Raw genomic sequence first — 23394 nt, 5'->3', positions numbered from 1 at the left:
GCACACCACACACACACACACACACACACACACACACACACACACACACACACTACTACTTTGAATAGCCTTTGCTGACTATATTGTTCCTCCTGCAAAGCAGAAACTAACAAACTTTAAAAGATGCATGTATCAGAGGCCCACCATACCATCAGTGATAGCACACAGATCCCTGTGAGAAGCTATGAGGACCAGAACCAGTGCAGCTGTAGTTGGATCACAGCCAGGGCTCCACTCCAACCCCAGAGGCTCAGGCACACCCACCTAAGCCCATCCAGAAAAGAGCTGCACAGGCACACAAGCATCAGCCAGAGGCCTGCCATACGATTGGTAAGTGCAGGCAGATCCTGGGGAGCAGCTGTGCAGACCAGAGGGGTGTGGATATAAGCAGATCCCAGCCCAGAATCCACTCAAACCCCAGATGCTTGGGCACACAAGCCATGGTCAAGGGCCCACCTGGAAAAGAGCTACATAGACACACAAGCAACACCCAGTGGCTCACAATAATACCATTTATATGTGCATGGAGACTCTAGCCAGAAGTCTGTGCAGACAACAGGAACTGGGGTGCACAGCCCCCAGCCAAAGTCCCTCCCAGACAGCAGCTACATAGTAGCCCCTGTGAGAGGCACACCTAGATAACTTCTAAAGTGTGCACCCACCCAGACAACAGGTCAGCTCAGGGATCCAGAAGGCCACCATTCTGAACCCAAGAATTGGTATACTGGGGAGCAACAGAGAAAAGGCCACTTGGTGGTTTGCTGAGAATTGAAGACCACTGGGTAAGCTCACAAAAGTTGTTAAACAAAGACACAGCAGGCTGCATCCATTGAAATGAGAAGACATATAAACAAGTCTCAAAACCAGATCAACTAAGGCAACCCCAAAGGGAAATGAGATGAAACAATCTGATACTCAGTCACCTGGACTCCCTGAACTGGCAACCAAAGAGGACCTGGAAAAAATTAAATCAGAAATAATTTCTCAGATAAAAGCAGAGATTGTGCCCATAGTGCAAGACATGATCAATAAATCTAGACTTGACACAGATTTTAAAAAATAGAGGAGCTGAGAAACATGAGGGAATTCCAACATAGGAAACAAATGGGATCCATAAAACAAATGCAAACAGATTTCCAGGAGATTAAAAAAAAAAACTCCACTGAAAGTTTACATAGCAGAATGAGCCAGTGTGAGAACAGAATTTGAGCTATAGAAGATAGTATTGCAATTAATGACCAGGAAAAGAAAATTTTCTTAAAAATAGCAAGGGACCACAAGAAATCAATCCAGCAGCTGCTAGACAATGCAAAGAAGAATAACATAAGACTGATCAGAGTCAATGAAGAAACAGAAGGGAGTGCAGGTGATGTAAAAAAATATGTTCACAGAAGTAATGATAGAAAACTTCCCAAGTAGATGAAAAGAACTTGACATACAAATAAGTGAGGCATCAGGGCCAGAGATTTAGCTCAGCGGTTTGGTGGCCTGCCTTGCAAGCGCAAGGACCCGAGTTCAATCCCCAGTACCAAAAAAACAAAAACAAAAGCAAAACAAATAAGTGAGGCATATAGGACTCCAACTAGCAGTGATCTATCATAGCAGTGATCTATCTACACATACGCATATAATAGTTAAGATTCCAGAAACCCAGCAGGAGAACAAAACCATACAAGCACTTAGAGAAAAGAAATAAATCACATACAAAGGAAAGCCCATCAAAATCACAGCAGACTTCTCAACACAAACCCTCAAGGCAAGAAGAGCCTGGAGTGATGTATTTCAAACACTAAAGGAAAACAACCTCTAACACAGATTGATGTACCTTGCAAAACTGATCTTTCAAATTTGATGGAGAAATAAGATATGCTCATGACAAAGAGCACCTTTCAAATTTCATGAATAACAAACCAGCACTCCAAAAAATTTTTTAAACTATCCTAGGAAAAGTCAATGAGGATCAGAACCCCCAAAAGCACAATAACTCCATCAGGCATAACAGGAAATTAAATGCAAAGAGTGAGAATCCAACAAAAAGAAAAATTCATGACAAGAATAAGTGAATACATAACAGTTATAACCATCAATGTTAGTGGTCTGAATTCACCAATCAAAAGAAGTAGACTGGCAGAATGGGTCAAGAAGCAAGATCCAACCATATGCTGCATACAAGAAACACACTTACTTGAAAAAAACCATTGACTGAAAGTTAAAGTGTGAAAAATAATGCTTCCCATGATGGGAACCCAAAAAAAGCAGGAGTAGCTATCCTCTCTGCAGATCAAGTAGATTTCACACCAACACTGTTTAAGAGAGACAGAGAAGGACACTACATCCTTGTAAAGTGAACAATACAAGAGGAAGAGATGACAATCATTAATAGATATGCACCAAACACTGGTGCACCCAACTAACGGACATGAAAAATCAAATAAGCATTGGGCCAGGGGTTTGGCTCTGTGGTTGCACTGCCTGCCTCATAAGCACAAGGGCCTGAGTTCAATCCCCAATACCAAAAAAAAAAAAAAAAAAAAAAAAAAAAAAAAACACAAAAAAAAAAAAAAAAAAAAAAAAAAAAAAAAAAAAAAAAACCCTCAAATAAGCACTAATACGATAATAGTGGGGAATGCCAATACCCCACTGTCATAAATATATAGATCAACTAGACAAAAAATAAACAATGAAATATGATAACTAAATTAAAATCTTGAACAAATGAACTTAACAGATGGTTATAGAGTGTTCCACCAAACAAAATGAGCATACACATTCTTTTAAGTTACACATGGATCATTCTCCAAATAGACCACATATTCACTCATAGAACATATTTAAATAAGTGCAAAGGAATTGAAATTATCCCCTCTATATTATCAGATCATAGTGTGATGAAATTGGAGATCAGTAGCAAAAGAAACCACAAGAATTTCACAAACACATGGAAATTGAACAACACACATCCTAATAATTAATGGGTCACAGAGGAAATTAAAGAATAAATCAGACAGTTCTGACAATTAAATGATAATGATAACACAACATATTTGAATCTTTGGGACACAATGAAAGCAGTCTTCCAAGGGAAATTCATAGCAGTGAATACTCATATTAGGAAAACAGAGTGAATTCAACTATACAACCTGAGGTTGAATGTTAAGCTTCTAGAAAGAGCAGGACAAACCCAAAACTCATACAAGGGAGGAAATTATACAGATCAGAGCAGAAATCAATGGAAAGGAGACTAATAGAACAATAAAAAAAAGTCAATGAAGCCAAGAGTTCATTCTTTGAAAGAATAAACAAAATTGACAAACCCTTAGATGACCTTATCAAAAAAAAGGAAAGGCCCAAATCCATGTAGTTAGGAATAAAAAGGGTGAAATTACACCAGACCCAGCAGAAATCCAGAGGATCATCAATACCTACTTCAAAAATCTGTATATCAATAACATAGGAAATACAGAAGAAATGGACAGATTCCTAGATATATATGAATTATCAAAGTTGAATGAAAACGACCTAAAAATTCTAACTGACCCAATAACAATCAATGAAATAGAAAACATAATTCAAAACTTATCAACTGAGAAAAGCCCAGATCCTGATGGCTTCACTTCTGAATTCTACAAGACATTCAGACAAAAACTACTGCCACTACTATTTAAACTCTTCAATGAAATAAAAAGGGAAATAATACTCCCAATTCATTGCTGAAAGCAAGCATCACGTTGATCCCCAAAGCAGAGAAAGACCCAAAAGAAAAGAGAGCTATAGGCCAATCTCACTAATGAGCATAGATGCAAAAATCCTAATAAAATACTGGCAAATAGGATGCAGAAGATTTTCAAGAAGATCAATGACCAAGTGAGATTCATCCCAGGGCTGCAAAGATGGCTCAACATATGCAAATCAATAAATGTAATACACTATAATAGATCCAAGGACAAAAACCATATGATCATCTTAATACATGCAGCAAAGGCATTTAACAAAAATCCAACAAGATTTTATGATAAAAATCCTCCAAAAAATTAGAATAGATGGTCTGTACCTTAATCTGATAAAATCCGTGTATGAAAAATCAACAGCCAATATCATACATACTAAATGGTCAAAAATTGAAAGCCTTCACACTAAAATAAGGAAGAAGACTAGGATGTCCATTATCATCACTTCTGTTCAATATAGTTTTGGAAACATTAGCCACAGCAATTAGACAAGAGAAAAAATAAAAAGAATAAAGATAGGAAATGAAGATATCAAATTGTCATTATTTGATGATGACATGATACTCTATATAGAAGACCCCAAGAACTCCACCAGAAGTCTTCTGCACTTAATAACCAAATTTGGTAAAGTAGCTGTATATAAAGTCAACACACAAAAATCAATAGCTTTTCTGTAAATGAAAAGGAGACTCACTGAAAGAGAAATGGGGCAAACAATTCCTTTCACAATAGCATCCAAAAAATTGAAATACCTAGGAATCAACCTAACAAAATAAATCAAAAACCTTTACTCTGAAAACTATAGCATTCTGGGGGAAAAAAAAGACTGAAGAGGATATGAAATGGAAAGAAATCTCTTGCTCCTGGGTAGGAAGAATCAACATAGTGAAAATGGCCATACTTCCAAAACTGCTATCTATTCAATGCAATCCCAGTTGAAATCCCAGCAGCATACTTCACAGACCTTGAGAATACAATCCAAAAATTCATTTGGAACAAGAAAAGACCAGGAATAGCAAAAGCAATTCTAGGCAATAAAAACAAGGTAGGGGGTATCACAATTCCCAACTTGAAACTATACTACAAAGCCACTGTGATAAAAAGAAAAACAGCATGGTACTGGAGAAATAGACCTGTGGACTGGTGGAACAGATTACAAGATTCAGAAACAACTCCAGACACACTCAGCCACCATATCTTTGACAAAGGGGCCAAACACACTCACTGGAGGAAAGGTAGCCTCTTGAATAAATGGTACTTGAAAAACTGATTTCAAATTGCCAAAGATTAAAAGTAGACCTCTATCTTTTACCATGCACTAAACTAAAATTGAAGTGGATTAAAGATCTAAATGTTAAAACAGAAACATTCAACTGGTTGTAAGAGAGGTTAGGTAGAACTCTTGAAGACATTGGTGTAGGAAAAGGTTTTATGAACAAAACCTCAGTTGCCCATGAACTAGCACAATCAACAAGTTGGATGCCTTCTTATTAAAAAGCTTCTGCACAGCAAGAAAAATGCCAATAGTGTGAAGAGACAACCCACAATGTGGAAAAAATTTTCACTAGCTGTCCCTCAGTCAAAGGTCTACTATCTGGAATATATAAAGAACTTTAAAAAATCAAACCTCCCAAATTTAAAGACCCAATCCAAAAATGGGCATCTGAAATAAACAAACATTTATCAAATAACAAAGTAGAAATAGCAAATAAATGTATGAAAAATTATTCAACATCACTGGTCATTTGAGAGATACAGATGAAAACAACGCTGAGATTCCACCTCACCCCAGAAAGAATGGCTGCTACCAAATAATTGACCAATAACAAATGCTGATAGTGCTGTGGGGTAAGCGGAACACTGCTCCACTGCTGATGGGAGTGTAGACTGCTGTGACCACTGTGGAAATCAGTATGAAGATACCTCAAAGAACTAGGATTGGAAGTCCTATTTGAGCCAGCTATTCCCCTGTTGGGTATCTTCCCCAAAGAATTAAAAGAATCATACCACAGTGATATAAGTGCACCCATGTTTATAGTGGAAAAATTTGTAATAGCTAAAAATTGGAAATGGCCCCAATGTCCATCAATGGTAAAGTGGAAAAAGAAAATGTGTTTTTTTATAAAATGGAGTACTACTCATCCATAAAGAACTAGAAACTAGAGACATTTATAGCTAAATGGATGCACATCAAGGTGATACTCTTCCTTGAAATAAATAGGACACACATGTAAATACTGAATAGTTTCTCTAGTGTAAGAAACTGAAAGTGTAAATAAGGACTAAAAGATAAAATAGATAGTGTGAAATAGGAAGAAAGGGTGCAAAGGGAAGGGGAGGTGGGTGGGGTAGGGAAAAGGAAAGAAGGGAATGGAATTAATATGAGAAAATGAAAAAATGGAAACGTCTTTGTAGATAAAGAAGGGTGGAGGGGTTGAAAGGAGGGAGGTAAATGGGGAAAAAATAAGAACCAATATGGGATTATGTAAAGGTGCAAATTTCTAATGATGAATACCATTATATTGTATCCTTTAAATGTAACAATAAAATTAATTTTTTTAAAGATGCATGCATCAGAAACATTATAGACCAAAAACTTTCTTGAAATTTTCATTTCAGCATGGAGAAATATACTCAAAACTAAGTAAGCAAATAAAAAAAATGTTATTACTCTAAAAAAATAGTTGAAGGGTTTGTTGGTTTAAACATTTTAATGGTATATGTAATTTTGGTCAGTGTTGGAAGGTTTCTGTATGAGATTCGTCTCTATAATAGTCATCTTGAAAGCATACCATTGTATTAGCATTCTTCTCTCTCTGTCTCTGTCTCTGTCTCTCAGAAACCTTCCAACACTGACCAAAATTACATTTTTTCTCAAAATTCTGATTACACATGCATTCAGAAAAACATGTTCTACATAAGATGATATAAATGATACACATTAACAATGTAGTTTTAAGTACCTCACATATACTCACAGAGACCATTTTATTCTTTATCACATTAGATAATGTTATATTTATATTGCAGATAAAAATGAAATAAAATACATAAATGCAGGTGAATTTTGCATAGCGAGTCATTGGGCTCCTTCACCCACCTGCATTATAAATTCTTCTGCATATTCAGTAAGTCTTCTGATATTGCTTTGAATAATTCGTGGTGACTATCATTCCAGAACAGATTCAGTGCATTATTCAATTGTTATCAATTTTCCCCTTGTTTTGGAGGAAGACAAGTTAAATATTCCAAGGCTCAGCTTTGAGGCACAAAACTGACAGACTCATTCTCCCCTTCCCTGTTGCCAGCATTAAGAGAGCCTCTTCACTATTAGTCCTCGGTGGCTAATTAAAGCAATTAGTGTCACCTCTGCAGCCATCTATTTCACACCACACTCAACATGGTAGTAATTAAACAGATAAGCAACATAATCGACTCGCATTAGTGATGATTCTCTTCTCCATTAAAGTTTTACAATTCTAGCAACATAAATTTCAACTCTGTTTGAATCTCTAATCATTTTTCTATCAAGAGAAGTTAAGGTACTCTATTACATCTTGATTAAAAGACAAGAACAAGACTTTTCACATACAAGAATATTTAAATGAAATCTCTTTGTTTGGAACCAAATGTAGTGGTTCTTGAACAGGGGTTCTTACCCAGAATCCCATCAGACTTAGCTGTGGAGATTTTTTAAACTCCTGATGCCCTAGCCCCTCCCATTAGCCAATTTATGTTCTGCTAATACACTGAGTGAAAGTATTGCATTAGTAAAGAACATCCCTCTAAATATTTTATAGTAGTAGAAAAATGTAAATTTCCTATCCAGGCTCACTTTAAGAACTATTTATTCTGTCATTTCCCCCCAATTTCTCAAGCAGAGTGTGGTAAATTTGCAGAGCAGATCTAATATTACAGTGCACGGTCCTGCTATTTTACCCATCTGTCTTCTATAGCAAGCTGCATGAAGACTGAGTTTCAAGCTGACTTTAGAATGGGTTACGCTGATAGACCTTGGCTGTGCCATTTATATAATTGCTTGGAGTTCCAACCCAGAGCGGACATGGAAACATGACCCTGACACATCTGAGCCCTGGGAAACACAGGTGTAAATTGAATGAACACAATGGTAAATGTTTGAGAAATACGCTGCTGAAATATGGTAGGGGGGAAAATCTCATTTATAATCCACATTGATAGCCATGCAAATAAATCTCCCAGTTCCCTTTAGAAATGGAGGTCCAAATCAATGAATGCCCTCCCTTTATCCAACAAGCTTCTTTGAAAGTTTCTAGCATAATAATTAAGAAGTGGTAGGTATCAATTTCAGTCATGCCACTGACTAACTGTGGGACATTAGGCATGGTACTTAAACTCTCTTGGCTTAATCTCCCCATTATCAAACAAACATTAATAAAAATACCTATGCCATATGGCAGATAGGAAGGTTAAATAAAATTATCCAACTTCAGGAATCATGATGAACTATTATCATGGTCCCAGACCTGGACTTGGAATATTAGAGATTCAAAAATGTTCCTACTTTATTCAGTCATTGCCAAATTTGTTTTACCAATCCACAAAATACATTGAAATGCAGCAGCAAATCAAAACTTACTTGCTCTCATTTTCTATGTCAATATAATCTATTGACAGCTCCTCATTTTTGCAACAAAAAGATATAAGAAAAGCATTTTAAGGGAGAAAAGATTTACTTTGTCTCCTGGTTTACAGAGGTTTCAGTCCATTGTCACTGTACCTTGCTCCTTTGGGCCCATAGTGAGGCACAACATTATGATGGGAAGCACGCAGGAAAACCAAAGTGGCTCACCTCATGGTGGACAGAGGGAGAAAAGGAACCAGGAACAAAATGTATCCTTCAGAGACATGCCACCAGTGACCTACTTCCTCTAGCTAGAGCTCCACCACCTCCCATAATGCTATCAGCTGAGACCTAAGCTTTCAACACATGAACTTTTAGAGAATATTATGATACATCCATAACTATAAATAGGGATCCAGATGTATTTAGTCATCTTTCCCATTTCTGGGACTCAACACCTGACATCTACAGCTTAAAGGAGGAGAGGATTAATTTGGCTTACAGATGCAGGTGATTCAGTCCATGATTTAATGCTCCAAGGCAGGAACATCATAAAAGAAGACTTGGTGGGAAAATAAAAGGTGCTTAGTTTACAAGGGCCAGAAAACAGACCAGGGGATCAGAGCCAGAGAGGAAGGGCCAAAGACCCAGATATGGTTCCCAAGGTCATGCCTCCATGGCCCACTGGGAATGACAGGCAATATTTCCCCAGGCAGCAATCAATCTTAACAAACACACCTGAAAACTGAAAACTCAGATAGACTTTCCTTCTTGTTATATCATTCTTATCACAAAATTTCCTCCATATCCAGATAATCTTTTTGAAAGCCTTCCTTTCTACATTTGCAACTCCCGCTATTAACTGAACTCTTCATTAATCAGCTGTTACACGCACACATAGCACCAGGGGTGCTGTGCACAAAGCCGTGGAACCCCCAGCATTTTCCCATTAATCTTTTCGCTCTCTGGGAACTTCTTTTAATTTTCTTTGCCATCTAAGTAAGTTAAATTGAATACATTAATCAAACTTACTCAACACAGGTATATTTTAATGATACACAAAAGACTCCAATTTGAAGCTTTTTTTGTATCAAAGAAGTTGGTGTTTCTCATTAATTTCTGCATAGAAAGCAGCCCAAGGAAACATTTTTAATATTTCCCCTACAATTACATGTCCTTTATTTATAGATATTTGATCCCTAATTTATCTACTCATCTCATCATATTTTTCAAATATAGCAGTATAACTATCTTTGCCCCCCAAAACTCAGGCTTTGGTTGTATTTTTGTTTTTGCTCCTTTGCCTATTATACGCCAAAACTTACAAACTGCTAATTTCAATTTTAGTTCCAATGTTTCTCAGAATATAGTCTCTATGAAACCTGTAACTGAGATGTTTGATAAAAGCACTGGAACGCAGCCCCAAACCCAGCGCCCCCTTCAGCCCCAGCCCCAGCCCCATTGAGCCACCCAATCAGAAACTGTGAGAAACAAATAATACCTCATGCCAGGATTAATATCTAAAGGCCATTTAGAATCACCTTCTGTAGACTTCTCAGTTTAATTTTGCTCCAATCATAATATTGTTAGTTGTATTATAGATTTTATCTATTTCTTTTTTCTCATTGAGTTTATTGGTACATTTTAGTTATACAGTACAGTTACATTCATTATTGGGATCTTGTACCTTTACATGACAGGTCTTAGTTCTCATTTATAAGAAGTATAAATGCACCATGATTAAGAAGCTTCTTGTGCATTTGCATCTTATGTAGATTGTATAAACTTATTCCATGCTGATATTTTTCTTGAACACTTAGAATGTTTGATTTAATTTCTTCCAATACTTTTCAGAGCAAATTAGTCTAAAATTACTTTTATTTTATCAATTTTTTAAATAGGTAAAAGCAATCTATCACCATGTCTTACCATTTGGTCATAGCCCTCACTATAGACATCCATGTACTCCTGACATGGATTTTAAAATAGAAAAGTACCAAGAAGTTTGAAGTCCCATGTGTAACTCTTCCGGTCTCAGGCTCCTGACAAAAGATTATCACTCTATTTTCTTTTTTTATTCTTCCTTTGCTTTACTTTTAGGTTACCACGTAATGATATAACCATGGCCAATTAAATTGTGTGTGTGTGTGTGTGTGTGTGTGTTTAAGCATTCTATAAAGTAGGATCATATGCATATATTCTGTATCTTGTTTTTTAACTTGGTTTTAAAAATGATTGATATTGATGTGTGCAGCAGTGCTTCAATCATTTTTATTGCCATACAATATTTCATTCTGTGAATATATCATTATTTACCCATCAGCTATTAAAATACAGTTGAATTTTATATTATGTCATTAGCAGTCCAGTACATGTCTCCTAGTATATGTGTGCAAAAATGTTTCTAGGTTATGTACCTGGAAGTGAAATTACTGGCTATAAGACATGCATATATTTAAAACAAGAACACATAGTTTTTCCCAGAATCTGCACTAAATTCAAATTCCCACCAGCAGTTTGTACAAGGTTCCCTTGTTTCACATACACATTAGCACTGAAAATATTCAGACTTTATAATTTTTGCCAGTATAGAAGGTCTAAAATACAGCAACTGTTTCAACTTGAATTTCTCTTATTTCTGAAGAAGATAAGAATTTTTATGGCTTATTGGGCATTAATATATTTGTATATAAAATGTGTTTTTTACTGTGGTCTACTCTCTACTATACTTTTTAATCTCTGATTTGGAAGAATGTATTTTCTAGATATAATCATTAAACTGCTTTATTTAATATATATAATTTTATGAGGGAGTAATAAAGGACATTTTCTCAGAAATATTTCATACTAAGTTCTTAAATCAGAGAGTTTTTGGATACCCAAGAAATGCAATTTCATGGCCGGGGATTTAGCTCAGAGATTCGGTGGCCTGCCTTGCAAGCACAAAGACCGGAGTTCAATCCCCAGTACCAAAAAAACAACAAAAAAAAAGAAATGCAAATTCATGTTCCCAATCCACTTGTGGGCTAGTCTATGGTTAGCAGCTCTCAATAAAAAAACAAAAAATACATAAATATTTTCCCTTGTGTCAAGACAGAGGCCAACAAGAATTGTTACTGACACCAGATCAATCTTTGACTGAGATTTTGCCATCCTCACATACATCAATGGGGCTCCGGGTCACTGAAGATAGAAGCTGCCTTAGGAGGACCTCAGCCCAGGACTCACTCAGAACCCTGGTCCCTGGATTTCTCTTCATTTCTACACTTAAGAGTGGCTCTCAGTTTTCTGCCTCTACTATAAAATTAAAGGGGTGCTTATCTTCCATATTATACATCTTTCACTGTAATTACTTTTTAGGTTATCTTATCTGACATGAGCTGATAAAACATCTCGAGAAATTTAATTAATGACTGATGCAAGGGAAATAATATGGTTCATAGTAACAGGCTGCTGTGTAGGACTCATGGAAATTATATAAACAATAATTTTGTACACTAATTCTGACAACCAAGAAGGAGAAGGAGAAGGGAAAGGAAAAGGAAAAGAAAGAGGGAGAAAGGACAAAGGCAAGGAGGACAGGGTAAGTTCTGTATCAGATACCACATCATGTACTTGAGCAAAACAATTTAGCATGCTGAAGTAAACCATGTTAGAATGCTTTTATACCAAGAATAACTCATTTTATCTGGAGTTATAATACATTTCTTTTAAAATAAAGGAGCGAATGCGTTTATTTATTTATTGTCTCAGTGAGTAAATTCTTATTTCCTTCATTAAGTACAGAATTCAGATCCTGGCAATAGAAGAGAAATTGACTCAGTATTCTTATGTGCATACAGATAATTATATCTCCCTTTAGAATTTAATAGGACACCCAGACACAGTGAGAAGAGTCAGAAGCAATATTTGAAAGGATAATGACTAAGAGTTTTCCAAAGCTGATAAGACACCAAGAAAAACTAGGTAAGACTCCTTTTCTCCAAGAACTCACAAACTGTTTAGATCAAATGAGTAAAGATATAGTTAAAATACAGGCTGAGGATTGGGGATTTGGGAAACTTACATAGCAAGAACAGTACACGTAAACTGGAGGTGTCAGAGAGGCTACCACAATAGATTTTGTCACAGTTGAAGCAGAAGGAGACAACTGTTCATTTTAAAATAATGTATTTATTTTAAAAACTATAAGAATTTAAATTTCTTACCACGTTGTTTCTCTGGTGTGAGAAACCAAAAGTGGAAATAAGGGCTAAAATGTATAATAGATATTGGGAAATAGGAAGAAAATGTTCAAATGGCAAGGGGAACAATGGAAGACAGAGACAGAAAGGAAGGAAGGGACAAGAAAAAAAAGTGGTAAGAGAATGAAAAAATGGAAACAAAGCTTTTATACATAGGGAAGGGAGGCAACCGGGGGGGCATGGGAAAAAAGGGGGCAGGATGTACCATGTACATGTGCAAATTCCCTGAGATGTGTTTTCATTATGTATGCCTAAAATATATCAAGAAATGTTTTTGCTATATTTTAAGTATTTTTAATTTCTAAGAATTTAATTGTTATTTATCTGTCACACACAAACTATACACCCAAATGGGGCACCATGTGATGTTTTAATGAATGGATAGATTGTGCAATGCTCACATCAGGGTAAACATATTTTGCCTCATATTTATCACTTATTTATGGGGAGAACTATCAAAGACTTTTCTCCTAGCTTTTGGGACTATACAGTCCATTATTGTATTGTAGTCAGCTTACTGTGCCAAAGCACAACAGCACATCTGTAATTGAGCTGGACTGTAACTCAGTACCCATTTGTCAATTTTCCCTATCCTTTCTCCCCAGCTTCTGATAACCACCATTCTACTCTTAACTTCCATAAGTCTTTTAAATTCCATGTATGAATGAAAGCATAGAGTATTGTTTTTCTGTGTCTGGCTGATGCCTCTCAACATAATGACCTCCAGTTCCATCTACGTTGCCCCAAATGGCGAAAGGATTTCACCCTTTTAACTATTATCTTTATTAAAATAATTTTCTCATGGTACCAATGAAGGAAGAACCGCATTGAAATTCTAAAGTTGAGTTTACAAGCTGAACTTGAGAAAAGCAATAAAGCAGATAATTGTCTTACATGTATCATTTTGAGCTTTAAAGCTTTCCTCAGAAAAGGCTACATTTGTCAACAATTTGAAACAAATACCAATGACAAATCAGGATTCAGCATGAGATGCCTCACACTCTTTTTGCCCAAAGTCGATTTTTCCCAAGCTAGTGAATATCTGAACAATACTATCAAACAGACTCTGTAGTACTTCGCCATTTCTGGATATGTAATGAGAAAGTGCTCAAGAACAATCGCCGGGTCCTCAGGTGGAAGCACTACAGAAAATAATTTTACAAGGTGAAGCTACATTACACTGCATCCTTTACACAGTATCCTGAAGGAGAGTTGGACCATTTCATAGACTGTTTTACTGCTTATGATAGCCTGAAATTTAAACTAGGTATTGTAAATAAAATTTTTAAATAGGCTATTTTAATAATTTGTTATGTATCATGCCTAATTCCAGTAGAACCAGGATTCTCTGGTTTTTCCAAAGGCTTGTTTTACTCAAGCTCAGGGCCTCATTGGAATGAATAATCTCTTAATAACAGCATAAGCAGACATAGGACAATAGTTATGTGAAGAAATTTGTCTTGAGACTGGTGTCCTGTTGAGTACAGATAACCTATTTAAAAAATCTTTGGGGGATTTTATGCCTATTGAGGCAGATTATTACACAAAAACTGTACATATATAATGTCTCTTGCATTTTTATAATTTGGGATATAGTCATCTACCCATAGATATCATAATCAAGGCACCAAACATACCCAGCACCTCTAAAAGTTTCTCTGTGATTATTATTTGCTTGTAGTAAGAACATTTTACATAAGATCTATGCTTTTAATATATTTTTAAATATGCAATACCATATTGTTAACTATAGGCATTATTTGATAGAACAGACCTCTAGAACTTATTTATCTTGTATAAATGACACTTTATGCCCATTAAACATAATTCCCTGTTTTCAACACCCCCCAACCCTTCACAACCATTATTCTATACTTCTCTGCCTCTATAAATTTGTCTATTTTAGACACATCATGTAAGTGGAATTGTGCAATATCTGTCCTTCTGAGCTGGCTTATTTCATTTAACATGGTGTTTCTAGGTATATTTATGTGTTACAAATGGCAGGATTTCCTTCCTTTTAAGACTAAATAATATTCCACTGTGTGTATACATCAATTTTCAGAACCCACTCTGATAGTCTTCGACACATTACATGACCAAAGTCAACAAATACCTCGTAAAGAAAGACCTATATATAAATTAATCTTTTGATATTCATTCATTTAAGTCCAACTTGGGCAAAATCTGCACTACTCCTGGGAGTGTGTGTCAAGCAAGAGGAAGGAAGATCACAAGTTCAAGCCCATCCTGTTAATTTAATGACTTTGCAAAATCCTACCTCAAAATTTTAAAAAATAAACTAAGTATATGTTTGCAGTATATGCAATTTACGATCATCTTGGGGAGTGGATATATGTACATAATACAGATTGTTTCATTTTTAATCCCTTTCCCCCACACCTCCCTTCCTACTCCTCAATATTCCCTTTCCTCCTTTTCGCTCTTGCTGATATTACTGGTCTTAGCTTATATTTATGATATATAATGCTTATATTCATTGAGGTTATTATTTCCTGTACATGGCATATCTTTATTCTACTCATTTCTCCTTTCTCTCACCCTCTCCTCTTAGCCTCAGTCTCCCAGACCCCTGCCCATTGCAAAAGATCTATCCTCTTACCTCCTTCATCCTTGATTGTGCTCTTTGTACTTTGCCTTACTCAAATGAAAGATACTATATAGTATTTAAGCTTATGCATCTGATTTATTTCACTTAACATTATATTTTCTGGGTGCATCTATTTTCCTCACTGTGTCAAATTTGTCCTCTGTAGCCAAGTAGTATTACATTATGTATAGATATCACGTTTTCTTTGTGCAATCTGTTAATGGGCACATGAGCTCCTTTCAGGATTTAGCTGTTATGAATTGTGCTGCTACAACACTGGCATGTTTCTGTCCCTGTAGTGTGATGTCTTTAGCTCTGCTGCAAGATATCTAGAAGATACCTAGATACCTAGAAGGATAGCTAGGTCATATGGAATTTCTAATTTAGTTCTTTTTTTTTCAGTTTTTTTCCATTCAGTTTATTGGTGCATTTAAAATATAGAATACAATGACATTCATCATTGTGAGTTTGTACCTTTGCATGATATATCTTGGCTCTTATTTTTTCCCCATTCCCCTGCTCTCCCTTTACCCTCTCTACTCCTCATTTACAGACTGTTTCCTTTTCTTTCCTTTTCTTTTCTTTTCTCACACTTATTCCTTGCCCTGGAATTTCTAATTTAGTTCTTTGATAAATCTCCATACTGATTTACATGATGGTTATACTCATATACATTCCCACCAGCAAAATTGTCAATCATTAAGTCAAAAAATAGCAAATGCTGGTGTGGCTGTGGAGGAGGAGCCCTCAAATTTAAAGGCTGGGAATGTAGCTCAGTGTGAAGGCCCTGGGTTCAATTCCCAAAACAGAGGTAGGAGGGGGGATTCTAATGCTCCCAGAATACAGAGTGCGAAGGGAGACAATAAGTTAGTCAAAGAATGACACATCCTACGATCTCGATCCCGTGGAACGACTAGTGCACTGCAAAGGGTGTGAAGTGACTGAGAACAAGAGAACGGTGCCCCACGGCTGGCCCATCTACAAGACTGCTGGCTGTAAGGTCTGTGCTATTTAATCTTTGTGCTATGTAACCTTTGTTCCTCTTCTGCAAACACCCACTTTAGGCCCTTTACAGTGAAATAAAAAGAATAGGTAGCGAAGCAAGAGACCTCAACGAAAAGACAACGGATGGAGAAAAGAAAAATGTGAAGAAAATATTATTTTTGTGAAACTAAATCTGCCTAGGAAATTGCAAAGAAAGTAATTGCACTAAAAAAAGTAATTAGCAACATAGAATACAGGATGGAATTCAAAGGAAATGATTAAAATTATAAAGGTATTCAGAAGTGTGGAAGAAAAACCAATGGAGATCCTTGGAATATGGAATGGAAAAAAATCTGTGGTAAACAATGTTCAAAACACAACAGAAGATATTAAACTAAGAACCTTCAGTTCAGTCTGAACTAACAAAATCAACAGAAAAACAATTGCCAAATATATCTTTATATTTATATATCACCAGATCAGTGTAGAAATTTCAGGTAAGCACTGAAAGGCAAGAGAGAAATCAGAGCTACAGTGATACATCTGGAAGCCTCTGATATATGCATAATATTTAAAGACATAATAATTCAAAAGTTGGGCAGGGGTAGGACAGAAAGTTGACCCAAGAAATTCCAGTGTATTCCAGCATTTGTGATTTGGCAGGAAGACTATTGAGAAGGAGCACTATGAATGAAGGGAAAGTGAATGAAATAGCCAATAAATACATAAAGAACGCTAAGCTCCATTAGGAATTAAATAAATACAAATTAAATTTTTAGACATAAAATTGGACCAATTATATGGATAAGAATTAGGAAATTTGACTAGTCTCAACTAGAAATCAATATTACAAATATAATTATAAATTGTGGATATCTTTGATGCAATAATCCTATTTTTAAGTATTTACCATCCTGAGATAGTAACTGCACAAGAGTGCAAAAATGCAAATTCATCATAGTACCTTTTCTTTTTTGTTTTTGTTTTTTGAGACAGGCTCTCACTGTGTAGTCAAGACTGACTTGGAACTCACTATGTAGCCTAGGATCGTCTCAAACTCACAGCGATCCTCCTGCCTCAGCCTCCCGAGTGCTGGGATTACAAACATGCACCACCATGCCCGGCTTGTAGCACCTTTTATAACAAGAAAAGGCTAGATTTCTGCCAAGAAGGAGGGATAAATTAATTATGATACATGAATATAGTACTGTTTAATTTAGTTGCCAAATGATGATAGTATTCATGTACTTACATATATAAATATATATTCACACATATATGTACACATTTTTACATGATATATTCACAATATAATAAAAAAATTTTATAGAAATATATTAAACAAAATAGATAACAATACAAAGGCGTTGCAGTGATACAATCCGTAAGAAATTTTAGTAAGTATGCAAATATGTTTTTGCATGCTTGTTATGGTTTAAATATGAAATGTCCTCTAAAATCTCATATAATGAGGACTTGATGCCTAATGCAGTTATGCTCAGAGATGGGGCCAAGAGCAGTGACTGCATCATTAGGCTTAATGGACTGTGCTGTTGGGAGACAATGGAAACAAGAGGGGAGGACTTGTTGAAGGCAGTGGACCACGGGGGCATGATCTGGGGAATCATATCTGTCCCTGGCCCCTTCTTCTCTGGTTCCTTCCCTTTCACTGCTTCCTGTGAGGCATGAGGTGAGGGTCTTTCCTCAACCATATCCCTCCATCAGGATGACTCAGCCATACATCGACCTAAGAGTAAGGAAAGCAACCTACCAGGGACGGAAACCTTGGAAACCCTAAGCCAAAATTAACTTTTTTTCCTTTAAGCTGTTCATGTCAAGTATTTTGTCACAAGATAGAAGGCTGCCTAATATGCTACTGGTCCAGAAGGATAGACTCAAAGCATTAATAAGGATTCTCTCTGAGGATTAGAATCATGAAGTTTCCATCCATACTTGGCTGGCCACACTACTTTGGGGTCTGTGGTAAGGAAGCATATTATAGTGGAGGCAGATGGCAGAGAAAGCTGTTCAACTCATGAAGCGGGACAGCAAAGAAAGAAAGGAAGAAACCAGATCCACAATCCTCTTTAAGGGTATGTGCCCCAGAGACCTAAGACATCCTATCCCAGCACCATAGCCTGGGAATCAAACCTTTGATGGATGAGTATTGGGGTGTATTCCAGATCCAAACTGCTGCCCCATATACATGATACAGAAATTAGTTTCCTTTTCCTATTTACAAGACTTTGTTTCCAAACAGCTGGGATATCTCCATAGATTAAACATGAATTCCCCATATGTGTCATGATATGGTCTCTTCTGTCCTTTAGGACTCTTAAGTACAGTCACACATTTAGTGAAAAAGACACATCCATCTGTGAAATATGTGATCAGGTGTTTTTCATTGATTTACTTACCTAAACCTGAAGAGTACAGGTCAATTATTCAATACAATCGACACACGAGGAGTAAGTGGCAGCTCTTGAAGAAACGTTGCAGAGTATTTCACAGCAAACTTCTAAAAATATATAAATAGGAGTACAATCTAAAGTGATAAAACTATTGCATAGAAAATGTATAAACTAGTAGTAAATTTTATTACAATTATCTAGTAGTGCATAATTATATTTGCTTTTTTCTTGACTGGCAGCACAGTTTAAGGTGGAGGGGGTGAAGGGAGGGCAGGGATATGGGGAAAAATAAGTACCAATATACATCATGTAAAGGTACAAGATCCCAATGATGACTGCAACTGTACTGTATACCTAAAAAAGTACCAATAAACTTAATGAAAAGAAAAAAGAGGTATCAACTGGAAAAAAAGAATAAAATGCGATAGCACAGGAAATGTAGATAGGCTTATGGATTCTGGGAGCATGATTGCATTTTAAATTTTGTTAAGTGCTTTTCGTGTAATACTAGATGCAAATTTTTTCCTCCTATCAAAAATTTACATGGCTTACAGCATTGCATAATATCCAAATGTTTAATAAAATCTTGTATGTATAAGATAAACCACCAGAAAAAAGTAGATTCTTTTTTAAATTTTGTTTAAGTATCCCATGCCCAGAATATCTTAATATGTACCTCATATACACAAATATTCCAAAATCTGGAAAATTTTAAAATCTGAAACACTTTTGGTGGCAAGCACTTGTGTAAGGGACACTCAACCTGCATTGTACTTTAAAAGCAAAATCAACAAAGTATTTTAACTTTGAAAAAGTGAAATACAAATACTTTCCTCCTCATTCTCAGGCTTTTATATATGGCAGCTGTAGTGAACTCCATCACTGCAACTACCTCAAGAAGAGCCCTGAGACTCCAAAAATAGCTGCTCTGGGAGTCTGTCTGGAAGACCTCATGTCAGGATGTGGTGTGGCAGAGCTTGAGCATGCCAGAGAAGCTGTTAAGGAGGAAAGACGACCCAAGTTTGAAGTGTGTGTTTACTTGTTTAAAAAATTCCTAAAGCTCTTAGATTTAAAAAAAAAAGAGAGAGACACTTTTATCATAGTTCTTAACAATAATTATCCACAGTCATATTTTTGCTGATTTCATTTTTATCACAGGCAGGTATTCGGTGGCCACATGATCTTACTGGAAAGCCTAGAAGAATTAAATATCTCCTTCTCTTATCCCCCAGCCCTTTGTCTCTGTTTCTGTGAAAATACCTGTCATGCAGTAGCTCTTGTCTCACCTGATTGGAAACACCTGGAGGTCAGGAACTATCTTGTTTTCCATATGTGAATCCCACTGCAGAGAATATTTGTACCAGATCAATAAAGACTTGGAGAAAGAATAAATGAATGTTCTTAAAGGACACCAATATTGAAAGTTGTAGAAATGATACTTGCAATTTCTTAAATTGTAAAGGTGTATAGCACCAACTATATGTAAAGGGGGCAATGTTTCTAACAGCACGAACTGAGCTCCAAATATATATAATATTTATTTTATAAACTTTATAAGAACTCAAATCTGAGGGGAACAAAGAGCTTAAATAACAAGAGATTGTTTCAATATTTGCTTTATTCTGCACTTTTATCATTGTTTTCTGAAATAAAGCCTCTGGCTAAATCAAGATAAACTATTGTTATACTATGGATAGTTCTGCCTTACAAAAAAGTATGTTTTGATGCATTAAATATAATTTCTCAGCTTATTCAGGTAATAGTTATCACTTTATTAATTGAAATTATCTTTTAATTCATTAAAGCTAGAACTTCTTGAACATTAAAAATTTAATTATACACACAACTTAGCATTTTTCTTATTTATTTTATTTTTTATAAGATGATAATTTTTAGAAATTCTTTCCTTGCTCAACCCCTTCTGAAATTAAAAAAAAAAAGTCTATCTTACTCTAAATTTTAAATAGGTAAAATTTTTATTAAAAAATAGCTTTCTCTTTGCATTTCAAGTGAATCTGAAATTATCTTTTATTTTATTTATAAAATAAAAATGATACACAACATGCTTTGATATATGTATGCATTGTCACATGGCTAAATTAAGCTAATTCCCAAATTAGCTATTACAAATTATTATATGTGTCAATTTTGTTGTGAAATCTACATTAACAATTTTCAAATATATGCTATACTGTTACTAACTATGCTGTATAATAGATACCCTAAATGTGTACCTCCTGTCTGACATTTTGTATTGTGTGACTAACATCTTCCCAATCCAATCTGTCTCCCAGGCCATGGGAGCCACCATTCTATTCTCTACTACCATGAGCACTACTATTTTAGATTCTCCATATAAGAAATGTATCATGCAGTATTTGTCTTCCTGTGCCCGGCTATTTCACTTAGCATAATGTTATTGCAAAGGACAAAAATTACATGATCATATCAATAGATACAGAAAAAGCATTTGAAAAAAATTGTGTCTTTTTATGATTAAAAAAAAATCTCAATAAATTAAGTATAAAAGGTATTATGGCTTGTGTCTATATGCCTCCCATCCCAAAGCCTCCTGTGCTCATAGATGGAGACTTTGAGAGGTAGCTGGATCATGGGGTGTGATACTAGATTAGTGTGTGTGATATTGGGATTAAGGATGTGTGACAATCAAATTGGTTCATCCTAGTTCTGGGTGTGGCTAATGGAAGCCACACCCTGGGTGTGGGTGGCACCGATCGATGGGCTTGTAGCCTGCATGAAATATAAAGAGACAAAAGGAGGCAAGTAGATGGCTTGGTGCTTCCTGCCTACCCTGCCATGGACTGTTTCTCCTCAGTCATGCTCCTTTGCCATCCTACCTTGCTTTGGACCAACTATAGACTGAAACTTCTACAAACTGAGCTAAAATAAACTTTGCCTCCTTTAACTTTGAGTGTTGGATACTTTGTCAGCAAACAATAAAGGTAACTAAAACAGGAGGAACATACCTCAACACAACAAAGGCCATACATGACAAGCTCACGATGATCAGATTTGCTTGAGAAAAGTTGTAAGCTTTTCCTCTGAGATCTGGTACAAGCCAAGGAAGAATACCACTCTCACCACTTCTTTTTGACATAGCCCTAGAAATCTCAGGCAGAGCAATTAAGCAAGAAAAAAGAAATCAAAGACATAAATATTGGGAAGGAGGAAGTCAAATTGTCATTGCTTGCAGACAACCTGATCCTATATCTAAACAACTCTGAAGAGTCTATCAAAAAAACTGTTAGAGGGCCAGGGATTTAGCTCAGTGATTCCATTGCCTTCCTCACAAGCACAAGGTCCCAAGTTCTATCCCCAGTACAGAAGAAAAAAAAATTATAAAACTATCCCTTGATCACATCAATGCCTTATGATCTTCTGCTTCAAAGTTATACACATGGATTTTTCTCAGATTAATAAATTATAAAAATCTATATAGTTGAGAGTTTGTCATAAAGATTCACAATTATGAAAAAGAACTAATACATAGCCAGATACTCAAGAGCTATGAGTTCTAGATTCTAGATTCATTCTATATTCTAATGACTCTTGACAACTCACCTTTGTTAAATGATTTGGGTTTGTTAAGGGGCTTTGTGTTCTACAATCTTCAAATGGAGACACTAGCAACAAACCATGTCTCCAAAACTATAGTATATTGTGGTTTACAACTGATTTCAAAAACTGCTTTGGGATATGTAAATTTTCTTAAGTATGCCTCATTACCTTTATTCTACTTTAATTTTCTTATGTGCCATTTATTACCATCTAAAATGCTATAGCACACATTTATTTATAATATTTTTATTGTATTTTCTCTCTTGCTCTGCTAAAAGGAAGGGTAGGAATTTTCTTTGCTTCCTTCACTGGTACATGCCTGGCACCTAGAAAAGTGCCTGAGGCATTGTACCCACTTAATAAACGTATTGTGGATCACTATCTAGACTTGGATTGCACATACATCAAAATTAATTAAACAAATCAACAACTTTAATTCTTATAGGAAAAGTAATGACTTTACCTCCTATAGTGCAAGAAAAGAAATACACTATAAGGCAATTTTTACAGACAAATCTAGATTAAGCACAATGCTTAGGAATCTGGTTTACTGAATTCCTAGATGTATTTTTTTTTTCCAGTACTGTGGATAAAACTTGAGTCCTTGGTCCTTGCGTTCGCAAGGCAGGCAGCAGCACAACTGAGCTAAATCCCCAGCCCATCCTTTAAAAGAAGTTACTTTTAAAATTCTATTTTTGGAAATTTTTCTAACACTTCATGGTTAATAGATAATAAAGTATAACCTTTCTTCAATTGTTCACAACTGCAGAATCTCAGGTCATTCATTCTGAAATCATTTCTCATGTAAAAATAAACCATAAAAATTTAAAAATGTGGTAGACAAGTTGAAAGAGTGCTGATCATAATTAAATTCCTAAATGTGAATTAATTTTAAGGTCTTTATTAGTTTCACCTTAAAATGAATTACTCGATATGAAAAAACATCACTTAGTATACATCCCTTACCTTTAAAAGATCTTGTTAGATAAACTTTAGAAAGTATTTATAATACCAACTTGCAGCTGTGCAAAGGCAGAGCTACCCTGAGGCTAAACACATAAAAAGTTTCACCTGAAATGGAGAAAGCCACAAGGCATTTCTTATCTCAGGTTTGATATGTCTGTCTCTTTTTAATAAAAGAACTTTAAATTCCCAGGCATTCTTATCAGAAGCAGTACCTGGTTAAATGTAGAGCAAAAATAAACTTGACATCCAAACTAGGACACTTAAAATC

General features: G+C 35.7%; 1 protein-coding gene and 1 long non-coding RNA gene across 2 annotated transcripts in view; both read right to left on the bottom strand.

Moving 5' to 3' along the window:
- Positions 1 to 21671, bottom strand: part of LOC104849217 — a 25945-nt gene extending 4274 nt beyond the window's left edge. Inside the window, exons 1-3 of the long non-coding RNA XR_776679.2 lie at positions 21569 to 21671; positions 19868 to 19923; positions 18588 to 18688 (exon numbers count right to left, since the gene is read on the bottom strand). This is a non-coding gene — a long non-coding RNA (uncharacterized LOC104849217). The remainder of the gene's footprint in view (positions 1 to 18587; positions 18689 to 19867; positions 19924 to 21568) is intronic.
- Positions 1 to 23394, bottom strand: part of Pxdnl (peroxidasin like) — a 442040-nt gene that overhangs the window by 330688 nt on the left and 87958 nt on the right.

The sequence above is a fragment of the Fukomys damarensis genome, unplaced genomic scaffold (genome assembly GCF_012274545.1).
Source record: "Fukomys damarensis isolate Sample0158 unplaced genomic scaffold, DMR_v1.0_HiC HiC_scaffold_5, whole genome shotgun sequence".
In the NCBI taxonomy this organism is placed as follows: Eukaryota; Metazoa; Chordata; class Mammalia; order Rodentia; family Bathyergidae; genus Fukomys; species Fukomys damarensis.
Note: the sequence above shows the minus strand (reverse complement) of the source record. Positions and strands in the feature narration are given on the sequence as shown.